The sequence below is a fragment of the Pistacia vera genome, unplaced genomic scaffold, assembly GCF_008641045.1.
Source record: "Pistacia vera cultivar Batoury unplaced genomic scaffold, PisVer_v2 Contig131, whole genome shotgun sequence".
Classification (NCBI taxonomy): domain Eukaryota; kingdom Viridiplantae; phylum Streptophyta; class Magnoliopsida; order Sapindales; family Anacardiaceae; genus Pistacia; species Pistacia vera.
The window spans coordinates 87,879-101,249 of NW_022195369.1; positions in this window are offsets into that span (position 1 = coordinate 87,879).

The window sequence follows — 13,371 nt, forward strand, 5'->3', positions numbered from 1 at the left end:
TAGTTAGTGGTTTATGGGGATTAATTGTGGGAAATTAGGCTTAATTTGGTGAAGTTGCTTAATATTTTCATAATTGTCTTTTATGGGATCACGGGTGTTCTTGAGTGTTTTTCAGGCTACTATTGCTTAAATGTTATTCTCAAATGAAGAATCATGTCAAAAACAGAATGAGTGATGAGTAGAAACAAACGGATTAGGAATTGGAGTTGAATTGAAGAAGTTATGGAAGTTGAAGTAAAGAGAAGATTCTAGATTACGTTCCAGCTTGAGCATGCCTTGGTCTTTTGAGAATATCATGAGCTTTAGAACTTAGATTAAGACGATTCTTTTACTTTTAGAAATATGATTCAAAGGCCTACATTTCATATGTTTACCAGTTCTCCAAATTTCATTGTTATCAAGTTCAAAAATCACCATCTTTAAAAAACAGTAGAATGATGCGGGAAGAAGAAGAGATTACTGTGCCGCAACACAATGCCGCGGCACACTCTAGCCAGTAGCTACTGTGCCATAGCACAGTGTCATGACATAATTTTTCTAGTAGCTACCATGCCATAGCATAGTGCTGGGGCACAGTCACGACAGTTAAGAAATTGTTATCCGTTTTTAGGTAGGAAAATAGGGTTAAGAGTCCTAAACCAAATAGAATTAAGAAAAATAAAACCCTAACCCTTGTGGGATATAAATAGAAGTCTTTTAGCATTATTTTGGGGATCCTTTGGGGGAGAAGAAGAGGAGAAAAATCTGCAGAGAAGAGAAGTAACAGAAGTTCTGGAGCTTTGATTCACAATTTAGAGAAGTTTTTCTTGTTCTTTTCTTATAAACTCATGATGATTGGTTTAATAAAGATGATTATTCCTTTCATGTTTATTATGAACTAAATTTATTCTCTAGGGCTAAGATGTAGCCCAATCTCTTGATTATCTATTGATTTATGCTAGTTAATTTTTATTAAGAATTCTTCCTAAGTTTTACTATTATACATAATGCTTTTGATTCTTAAGGGCCCTTGAATTGAATGAACTAATGGACTAGGTTGAGATTGAGAGATGATACTTGGTTGGTCTATGGTAGTGAAACCATAGGTTGAGCGAACGCTAGAGATAGGTTACCGCGACTTGTGAAGTTTTGGTAAACTCCACAGAGCGTAATGATCTTCAATTGCTTAAATCTGATTAGAGATAATCTGAGTTAGTAATTAGGAGTTAATTCGATAATTGTTCGAGAGAAATTTATTGGAAATTTAGGGAGTTTAACCTATAGGAAGAGCTTAATAAAATTAGCATAAGTGATCGATACATATGAGTAAGAGTTGGTGTGAAGTCTATGCCTTTGGTCTAGTCATCTTGTTTTAACACAAAGGTTTATTTTAATTGTCCTCTGTTCAATTCTCTTTTTAATTTCAATTGTTAATTTAGTTTAGATTTTTCTTGATACAATTTGGATTGATCAAATAGTAATAGGATAGTTTAATTGGTAATTGATAGTAGTAATTCCCTTGGGTTCGATATCCATAATTTTACACTTTATTACTTTTACGATTTCGTACACTTGCAAAAATCCACAACAATCCACTTTCTGACTTCCCGGATTATTTTATGTAGAAATATATAGTTTTTCAAATGGTGGTAGACTCTATAAGCCTAAGAATCGAACTACTCTCCACTAGTGTGGATTAGACATCACTAAGGATCAAAAGGTCTTTGCAAGCTTGTAACGTTAGGCTCGGGTAGTGGGCTCCAAGGAAAATGATAAGATAAAAAAAGTAGGAGAACTCGGTTTTCCTCATGCAAACACCAATAGCTACATCAATCTCCACTTTCTTTCTCAGCCACCAATCAAAGTGTCAACCATTTTTCAACCCTCAAACTGATGCATTTCTTATTTTTGATTTTGAATTGAACTAAAGAAATTTATTTATTTATTTATTTTATAATAACACCATTGAGGTCTATTGCCCATTCGTCCTGCCATTTTTGCAAAACCCAAACTTAGAATTTTGGTCCATCACTTATTCACACACCTCTCCAAGCTCTTTTGTGTCATATATTAGGTCCATAATTCTCCTAAAGGGTACGATAAAGTGTTTAGGGTATAGGGACAGGAAATTTTTTGGTTTGCACAAAAAATAAGGCAATGATAATCTCATAAGGCTCAAATGGGTGACTAGGGAAAGATTCATTCATGGGTCAGCTGGAAAGGCTCAAACGTTCTTAGAAATGCCTAAATCATTTTCTCAACAATGTCTAATCCTAGAATTTGGCCTCAAGCACTTTTAACTAGGTTCTAGAGTCCACCAACATTATCAAGACTTCACCTAACCACATAAAATGTTTCTAAGCATGCCGAAAGAATGAAAATGGTGGTTGAACCACTCAACGAACCTCAACCTAAACTTGAAACAATGCTTTGTATTTTCTATAAATAATATCCCAACAATCAAAATCTCATCATGGACTTATGAAAATCATCTAGGCAAAAAAAATAACACAAACAAACTAAGTCAACACACAACCTAAAAACAATAAAACACACAAAGATAAAAGTTAATTAAAACATGCAAAAATTTTCAAAATTTTTCTCTACCCCCCAAACAGAAAATGACATTGTTCTCAATGTCAATCAATAATGAACATAGGAGTAAAAAAAACGAGCTTAAGGTATGAGAGACGCCCCTAATTAATCCATGAAGATCGAAGCGAGCTCAAATCTGGACATCCTTTCATCGTCTTTTTCATCAGCGATATCTGTCAAAACACATTAACTTAAGGGTCCAAAATGTGTTAGAAAACCTCACAAATTATGGAAAAATTACATCTCATTCTCAAACCTTAGCAAACTAAACCTAAAACCTAAGAATGCTAAGCAGAGTAAACGTAAAAACAAGAAATAATTGAGTTCCACTGTATAAAAATAAAACAAAATGTATTCATGGCTTCATTCATCTGCATCCTCTTCGTCATCATCATCGTCATCGTCATCATCATCGTCGTCCTCTTCCTCTTGCTAATCTTGCAATTGAAAATTGGCTAAATCAATGCCCAGATGGGTGCAACACTGGTATTTCATCTCATACAACGTGCAGGTCTGATCTGCCATCTAATCTTGACGCCTTTCCATTCTGTCTATCTTTTTCAGGATTTGTTGTAACAACTCTTATGTCGTGGATGATGGAGTAGGTGCTGTGGCAGTGGTTGTGGTTCTTGGTCTTTTTGAGCTTAAACTGGCTCCTCCAATGGTAGGTCGATCTAGGAGCTTATGAAAATAGACTTGGTCGAGGACTGGGGTAGGATGACGAAGTGGTTCATCATCTGCCTTCTTGACTCTAGCTTGCATACAAATCTCAGTGATGAGATGCGGGAAGGCAAAGGTGGGTCTCACTGGTTTGGCCGCATGCCTTATATTCTCCATTATGATTTCACCCACATCCGTCTTCTTTCCAGTGGCAATGGCATAAAGTAAGACTACTCTCTCAAAATCCACTGAACTGTAGTGTGTTTCTGGAATCAACCTCGCACAGATAAAGTATTGCCAAATTCTAGCCATGGGCATCAAATTAGTCCCTTTTATGCTTCTCTTTCCCTTCTTCAAGAAATCCCAAGAGGTACCTGGCTTTACTATAACCTTAATTATCTTATCATAATTAATCTCCTTAGCCTTGAATTCTACGTACTCATCACGTTCAATTGGATCAATCTGGTTGAATTCATTGATGATCTTTGCACTAAATGGCACCTTTATACCCCTCACATACACATGCCCAGGATCACATTCAGGGAAGTTCGCGTAAAACTCTTTTACAATGGGCTATATGGCTAGATGCTTGGGTTCTAGCAGAAAGATTCTCCAATCTCTCCCTTTGACCCAATCTTTCGCATTGATACTGGTCAACCCTCTCTCACCAATAAAACTCTTGTCCTTTCTCTTAATTGCTACTTCATATCACTGCCTAGCCTTATCGTTCACAAATCTATTATCAACCTGCTTGCCCTTACACTTTGGAACAGTTTTGAGTGGCATTTTCTGTCAATAATATTCTTTACAATCTACCACCAAAATCAGTAATTCAACTGCCAAATCTAACACTACTGCACACTTCTCACAACCTTGAATCAATTCCTCAATTCACCTTATAACTTTCAAAATCTACAATCACACCCCAAAATCACCAAACTTCCAAATGCACTCAACCAACTTCACAAGTACACACCCAAACCTCCTTAACCACAAATCAATCAAAATCAACACTTCTTACACTCCAAACATGAATCACAACTCTAAACACGCTAGTCAAATCAAAATTTCGAGTTCATGCATAAATCTCAAGATTAATCATTCAAACTATGAAATCTGTAGAAACAAAAGCATGAAAACTCAAAATCTTACCACACCCAAGCTTGATGAACCTTCAATTGCTCCAATTTTTCTCCAAATCGCAAAACCCCCAAATTTTCGAAAACCTAGGGTTTCCAAAATTTTCTTCAAAATTGGCTAGATTTGGTGCAAGGGAAGGTTGTTTAAGTGTTTATGGAAGTGATGGTGTGGAATGGCGAAAGAAATTTGACTAGAAAAGGTCTGAAATTGAAAGTGAAATTCTTTTATTCTTGGAAGCTTTTTAGACACTCGTGAAAAGTGAGAGAATTGATGTGAGTTTATATAGAAAATGGGTTTTGCTGCGGTGAAGAGTAAACTTCACCACGGCGAAGTTCTTGAATTTCTTGTGTGAACTGCTCGATGCCACGGCGAAATCTGGAAAATTTCTTCTTAAGGATCATGGTGTATACGGCGAAAATTTTCTTTTGCCATGGTGAAATTCTTGAATTTCCTTAAGGATCACAGTGTAGATAGTGTCGCGGCAAAAATACAGCTCTTTGACACAAGAAGTAGCACACATCTATAAAGTCTCTCACGAGACTAAAAAGATACCCACACCAGAGAAAATGAGGAGGGCACCAGGCAGAAGAGATTGCCAAAAGTATTGCAGATGTCACCAAGATATCAGGCACAACACTAATGAGTGTCGGGTTCTGAAAGACGCCATTGAGGACCTAATTAGGAGAGGTCTTTTGAAAGAGTTCATTAATGAGAATTAAGCTTGCAACAAGCCGAGCGAGTAGAACAATCAAACCCAACAAGTCCAAACGGACAACAATGATGTATTGGTGGGAATAATTTACGAGGGACCTAACATTGAAGGAAGTTTAAGGCATTCTTGTGAGAAATATGCGCGAGAAGCTAGGATATACTTGGTTCTTCGAGTAATGAATTGTGAAGTTAAACTACCAAAGCAGCCCAGAACTGAAAGTGAAGTGATAGGCTTCATTAAGGAGGAGAGCGACCAATTTCCTCGCCACAATCATGATGCGATTGTAATCATGATAAGGATTGACAATGCTTGAATCCTCTTGGTAATGGTCAACAACGGCAGTGCAACGAACATCATTTTCTTGGGGGCTTTTGGAGAAATGAGGTTCACAGAGAGGGATCTAAGAGAATGCCCATTGCCACTATATGGATTCAGCGGGGACAGTCTAGTACCCAAGGGAACAATCAAGCTACCTATGATTGTTGGGGATAAACCTTATATAAGGACAGTGATGGTAGAATTCTTAGTAGTCGATTGCCCGACCGCCTTTAATGTCATCTTAGGAAGGCCACTCCTAGATGACCTGAGTGTAGCTACATCAGTACGATACTAGACAATCAAGTTCTGGACCCCGGACAACATTGGGGTTATAAAGAGTCGTAGGGAAGACTCGAGGGAGTGCTACTATCGAGCTATACATGCGACACAAAAATGGGCACTCCTAAAGAATATGATTATCACTGAGTTCGAGCTGAAGGCTGGACCATTAGAGGACACCATAAATCCTCGCATTCACAATGAAGAGCCCACAGTAGGGTCGACAAAAAAACTATGAGAAGTGCCTGTCAATGTGGAAGACCTAACTCGCGTTCTAAAAGTTAGGAGCAGTCTGAGCAACGAGGTGGTAGACCATTTAAGAGGGTTCCTATAGAAGAGCCTTGATGTGTTTACCCAGGTTCAAGCAGATATGGTGTGGATCAGCCTCGAAGTGATGTTCCATAGACCAAACATTGACTCAGAGGCTCGCCTAATAAGGCAAAAGATGAGGTCTATGGATGCTGAGTGGTTTAGAGTGCTCAAGGATGAAGTTGATAAGCTCCTGAATATAAACTTCATAAGAAAAGTGAAATACCCCAACCCACTCGCTAATCCAGTCCTAGTAAAGAAATCAAATGGCAAGTGGTAGACTTGCATCGATTTCACTAATCTCAACAAGTCCTGTTCTAAAGACAGCTTTTCGCTATCCTGGATTGATCAATTAGTCAATGTGACAGCAGAGAACGCACTACTAAAAATGTGACAATAGAGAACACATTATAATCCTAGGATTATACTATTTTATCTAGGCTTTTTAGTTGGATTTTGGATACTTCTTCTTTTGTTTGTGCCTGAATTGCAACTTAATTTGATATATTTTATGTTTCAGGCCAAAACGTGCAGTTAGAGCAAATACTGAGCAAAATTGAGTTTCTGGACCTAGAAGCAAGCGAATCTTAGGATTCAGGGAAGTTCTAATGCGGATTCAAAGCATTATGAAGCTTGTTCCTATTGGAGATCACTAAAGATTGAAGATTCAAGCAAGGAAGCAAGCAGAGGGTAGTTTCATAATTTCAGAATAGTTCAGAAAAGTTCACCGCAGCTAAGTTCTTTCTTCGCTGCAGCGATAAACTCTCAGGTCAGATAGTGAATTAGAAGCCAACTCGCTGCGGCGAAGTCTGCAATTTTCAGTTATTAAAACTATGCGTTTTAGTTGTATTAAGAGAGTCTTAGGTTGAGGGATCGACTATATAAGTGGGACTTAGTCATTTTAGAAGGGGTTTGACTTTGTTTGGAAAAAGAAGAGAGAAATTGAAGATTGGAAGTCTTTGGGTTCATCAATTAGGGAAGATCTTACTCTCTTTTCGTTATTCCATCATGTTGAATTCTTTGTTTACAGTTTTTATTTTGATTTGCTTTAATTTTAGTATGAACTAACTCACTTTTGGGTTAGGGTTTTGATATCAAAATTGGGATTTTAATGTCTAATCAATAAATTGATGTTGCTTTTACATTCTATTGCATGGATTGTGTAATTACTCTTGTTTTTATTGAAATTACTTATTGAGCATGATGAGACTAAGAAGTGACTCATGTATTAGCTTCTTAGGGTAATTGCCATTGATTGATTAAACACTAGAGATAGGTTTGAGAATTAATGAAATCAATTTAGGATTCCATTTAGCTTAACAGACTTGGAACTATTAACCTTCAATTTGTTGGGTGTGGAAGCTTAATAGGGATAAGTAGGAAAACATAGCCTGAGAAGGTATGTTTTGCATGTTAGGGTATTCGATTTATAATCCTTGCATGTGAATGTAGAAGTAACAGAAATCGTGCATTAATTCATAAAATCTTAGTGAAGTCAAAACCCTAACCGCTTTGTTTTAATTGATATTTCTCTTGAATTGATATTGCTTTCATTAGTTAGATTTTAAATTACGTTGCGAGTTTTTTGTTTTAACTTTAGCTTGATTTTTCTCCCGCAAATCCAAACACCTTTTGTTTACTCCAACTTGATACAAAACTAGGAAAATCAGTGCTTAACACGTAATCCTCGTGGGAACGATACTCTACTTATCACTTTATTACTTTTTGCGACTAATGCACTTGCTACACATTGCATGTTTGTTAAAACAACGCATTAACGCACTATTAAGCTTCATGGGTGCATACTCAGGATACAATCAAATCTCAATATATCAGCTGTTAGTTGTCGGTGGGGTTTACGCAGCGAAAATAAAATAAAATCCCCAAAACAACAACATGAACCCAAGAAAACTTATACCCAATGCATGTTGTTTTGTATAAAATAAAAATTCAGAATTATACCTGCGTTTGGAGGCTCCTCCGATTGATGTGAATCGCTCCTACTCCAAGATAGGAATGAACTCCTAGTATCCACACGAAGATGGGACAAACAACATTGAGGAATTATTTAGCTACGTAATTCACTCAACTATGGAATGAAAATCTATAGAATTTTTCTTTGGAAGAAAAATTCTTCTCTCACCAATGGAGGCTCATGGTTTTGAGAGAGAGAGGACGCTAGAGTTTCTTTTTCATTTTGCAATATTATTTCATTCATTATTCAATGAATTAATTTTAGTTGCACTTAAATAGTGCACACTAAAACCCTATTCCAAATTGGAATAGCATCTATTGCAATTGGAATATTGGAATAGATTACCCTTGCAACCAAACATGGCATTTCAATTCAAATTTAAAAACCAAATTTGAATTCACATTATCAATATTAATAATAAATATTAATATTGGATAATATCCATTATATTTAAATATATAAATATATATATGTGTGTGTGTATATATATATATATATATGTGTGTGTGTGTGTGTGTGTGTGTGTGTATTTAAACAAAATATTTAGATATATATAATCTCACTAATTTAATTTCCATATCAAATTAATTTTAGGAAACAACCTCAATAAATTTAATTACATTGTGAGATTGCAAAAATGTCCTTTCATCTTAAAAGACAAAAATGCCTTTCATCATAAATAACGAAAATACCCCTCTCATGAATTTTATTCTTAATCCGTCTTCTATGTGTGCAACCCGAAGGCTCCTCATCATATCGACAGTGAATAGCATTGCGATTGACAATCAATCAGTTGCCGTACAAGACACAAACCAAGATTGGCTTCTAGCTAGGCATCATGGTTACCCGATAGATTTGAATTTAGTGAAACTGCTACCTATCAATGATATGGTTATCGTGCAATCCAATTCTTTCACCATCTATTATTTCATCAAGGCCGAGGCATAAAAGTAGTGTCAACCTCGGATATCCTTGATATCTCGATATTCGATTATTGGACCAAAGACCAGAATAGATTGGATTGAGCTACAACTTAATCCCACTGTGGCCACAGATTTAATGTCGTTGCCATTTACTGAATTATTTAATGAGATAATTTCTCCCGTATCTAGGAGTGATGAATCCTCTGTCGATCCACCATAGTCTTGATACATTTCAACGTAGTCAACCACTACCGTTTTGATAGTCTTGAGAGGACTATGTTGGGCTAGTGTCAAACTACACCAATATCGGTGCACAAGGCGCTCTGGTGATCTCAAGTCTAAGGATCACAGACACTAGCATTCGTTGGAGGATTTGTTCCACAGATACTGTGGAAACCATTTATGTAGAATCCTCTAGTGGGCCAGTCCAGTGAACTTGCCTACAGCAAGCACCCATGTGTGCACTAGGTTGTTACCAAACAACCTTGACAAGTGAGATCGGTCATTGCCTTTCGACAGGGTCATCCAACACTATGATAGTCTTACCGTATTATCTATGCCCTAGGTCAAGATAATATTGGGGCTACAAAAGTTTCTAGAATGGCCACTATATGTGCTCATAAGGTTCTCACTATCGAGATTTCAAACACTCGATCCCCTCGTCATGGTTCTACCATCCTAAAGACATATATGATTTTTATATACGAATATAATCAGATAACATGATATAGGTAAATTCCTTTATTGATAATAAAGCATGATTACAAAGAGTCAATTTACAAAATAGGATTGGCTCTAGGGGACCTACTCTAACATCAGTCTGATGAAGAAAACATCTTTTTAATTATTGAACGGGTTATCTATTATTACAAGGTTATGCCATTTGGCCTCAAGAATACTGGGGTGACCTACCAGCATTTGGTAAATCAAATGTTCATTAAACAAATTGGCAAGACCATGGAGGTGTACATTAATGACATGATCATCAAATCAAAGGGTGTTGAAAGCTACATCGAGCATTGGGGGAAATGTCCAATATCCTTAAGAAGTATCGAATGTGACTGAATCCTTTGAAGTGTGTTTCGGAGTCAGCTCAGGGAAGTTCTTGGGTTTTCTGGTCAATCAACGAGGCATTGAGGCCAACCCAGATAAAATTCAAGCTCTTCTGAACATGCAAAGCCCGACTAAATAAAGCAGGTTCAAAGTTTGGCAGGGCAAGTGGCCACACTAAGCAAGTTTGTTTCTTGAGCTACTGGGAGATGCTTGTCTTTCTTTGAAACCTTGAATGGTAACAAGGGTTTCAAATGGATGAAAGAGTGCATGAAAGCATTCCAAGAGTTAAAGAGGTACTTGGGACAACCTCTTTTGTTATCAAAGCCCATCCTAGGCAAGCCCCTACTATTGTACTTATTAGTATCTAAGTCTGCGATCAGTGTGACTTTAGTATGCAAGGAAGGGGGAATGCAGTGGCCAGTATACTATGTGAGCAAGTGATTGCGCAACGTTGAAACGAGGTACCCAAAGATAGAAAAGCTCACTTATGCACTCATCATACCGCTCAGAACTTGCAGCCCTACTTTCATGCACACTCCATACATGTCCTCACAAACTTTTCGTTGAAAAAGATAATGCAAAAGCCTGAGGCATCGGGTAGATTAATTTAGTGGACTATGGAACTTAGTCAGCATGACATTAAGTACCTCCTAAGAATAATAATCAAGGGACAAGTATTGGCCGACTTCATCTCAGAGTTCTCATACTAGCCCGGGGGGAAGGTAAGCCCGCTTGAAGCGAGCACCTCAGAAGAGAATAGTTTAATGGAGCACAAGCTCAATAGCCTATGGTAGTTGACCTTGTATGTGAATGGGTCCTCAAATGAAAAGGGGGCAAGAGCCGAGCTCCTACTCGAAGGTCTTGAAGGAAATCCAATTTGAGCTGCAATTAGATTCGGGTTTTTCGCCTAAAAAATGAGGCAGAATATGAGGTCATCCTTGTGGGGATCCGCGTTGCCAAAGAAATGGGGGTAGAGTCAATCAAAATTTTCAATGACTCTTAGCTCGTTGTCTATCAAGTTTTCGGAGAATACTAGGCCAAAGAGGACAGAATGGTGTTCTATCTCCAGAAGGTAAAATCTGAGCTTAAACAATTACCTTTCTAAAAAATAGTGTAAAATTTTGCAATGCCATTGGAAAAACTGTATGCTACCAGGTGAGTGAGCGTGATAATCTGGGTGATGTAGCACTCGCTACTAAGAAGCTCACTAAAATGTCAAAGCCGCTCTCAATGTGATGCGGTGACAAAATTCTGATCAAAGTTTACTACAAACTGAAGAAGTGTAGTTAGTTTGGTTGTCTGATAGGAAAACCTTTAGTTTTGTACGAAGACCAGAATGGTTACTAGCATCCAAGGCAAAAGTGCCAATCTCCCCAACCTCATAAAAGAAATGTTGGGAGTCTCAATTTCCCAATTTCTTTGGGACTCTGACCAAACCATTCAGATGCAATTTCCTCGTTTTAAAGAGGTAATACATCTAATCTTGGCTTTTCTTTAACCTATACAGGTGGACAAGCTCGTCTACTGATAGCTCGCCTAACTAAGCTGTTTGATAAGCTATATACATCCTTACAATTATTATATATGAGTTCCCCGTGAGCTGAAGGGGAGCGATGCCAAATCTTCTAAGTACGTCGGTAATACAGAAATGAGGTGGGATGTGTTAGAGTAGGTGCCCTAGAGCCAATCAATTATTGTAATATTGACTTTTTGTAATAATGTTTATTTATCAATAAGAGACATTGTCTACTATATCGTGTAAATCATAGTTATATATATTGATATATGTCCTTAGGATGGTAGAACCGTGACTAGGGTATCAAGTGTTTTAAATCTTGATAGTGAGAACCCTATATGGTGGCCATTCTAGAAATGTCTGTAGCCTAGTATTATTCTGACCAAGGACACAATAATACGGTAAGACTATCATAGTGTTGAACAACCTTGTTGTAAGACAGTGACTGATCTCATTTGTGAAGGTTGTTTGCTGACAACCTGGTGCAACACATGGGTACTTGCTGTAGGCAAGTTCACTGGACAAACCCACCAGAGGATTCAATATAGATGATAACCTCAGTGTCTATGGAATAAATCCTCTAATGGATAGTGGTGCATGTGATCCTTAGACTTGAGATCACCGGAGCGCCTTATGCACCAATTGTTGTAGTTTGACACTAGCCCAACGTAGTCCTATTTAAGACTATTAGAATGGTAGTGATTGGCTACATCGAGAAGTGTATCAAGACTATAGTAGATCGAAAAAGATTCATCACTCCTGGGTACAAGGGAAGTTATCTCACTGCGCAATTCAGTAAATGACAATGACACTAAATCTATGGCCATAGTGGGATTAAGTTGTTGCTAAATCCAATTTATTATTTTGATCATTGGTCCAATTCTAAATACAAAGATATTGAGGGACGTTGACACTAATTATGTACCTTAGCCTTGATGGGATAACGGATGATGAAAGGATTTGATTGCATGGTAACCATATCATTGATAGGTAGCTATTTCGTTGAATCCGAATCTATTGGGTGGCTATGATGCCTTGCTAGGGGCCAATCTTGGTCTGTGTGTGGTGAGACAATTGATTGGTGTTAATCACGATACTACTCACTACTGATATGATAAGGAGCCTACGGGTTACACACTTAGAAGATAATTTAAGAATCAGTTTGTGAAAGGGTTAGTTTTGTCTTTTAAGACGAAATGGTATTTTGGTAATCTCACAGTGCAATTAAATTCGCTGAGATTGTTACCTGTATTCAATTTTCATATTGAAATTAAAATTAGTGAGATTATATTTAAATATATGTGCGCATATATTTAGATGGATTATCATTGTTATTTAATGTTAATATATTTTAATATATTAATTGATTTTAATAATAATAATAATTAATTAAATTTAAAATACCATTAAGGGGTGTTTGGTTGCAAGGGTGGATTAGGGTTGGAGCCCATGGGTATTCCTAAGTGGAATAGGGTTTTAATTAGTTGCACTATATAAGTGCAACTTAAAATTAAAACAAATAACAATTCATCAATAAAACCACCAAAAAAAAAAAAAAAAAAAAAAAACCCTAGGCGCCCTCTCTCTCTCTCTCTCTCTCTCTCTCTCTCTCACACACACACACACAGAGATTGTTAGAGTCATGAAAGTGACTCTATTTCGTTGATAAAAAGATCCCATATGTAATTGAATTGAAGTTATATTGAGACAATTAAGAGAAATTATGAATTTATGTATAATAATCATATTTTGAGTTTTTCTTACTAATTTAGCATATTTGGGATGAATTTGGAAATGGTGTGAGTTGATATTAGGTTTTAGTTTATGGATTAGGGGTGATTTTGTCTAATTTATGTTGTTCAGGGGGTAAAATGTTATGTTTCAAGGGGCTGATTTTGTCATGTTTCAATCG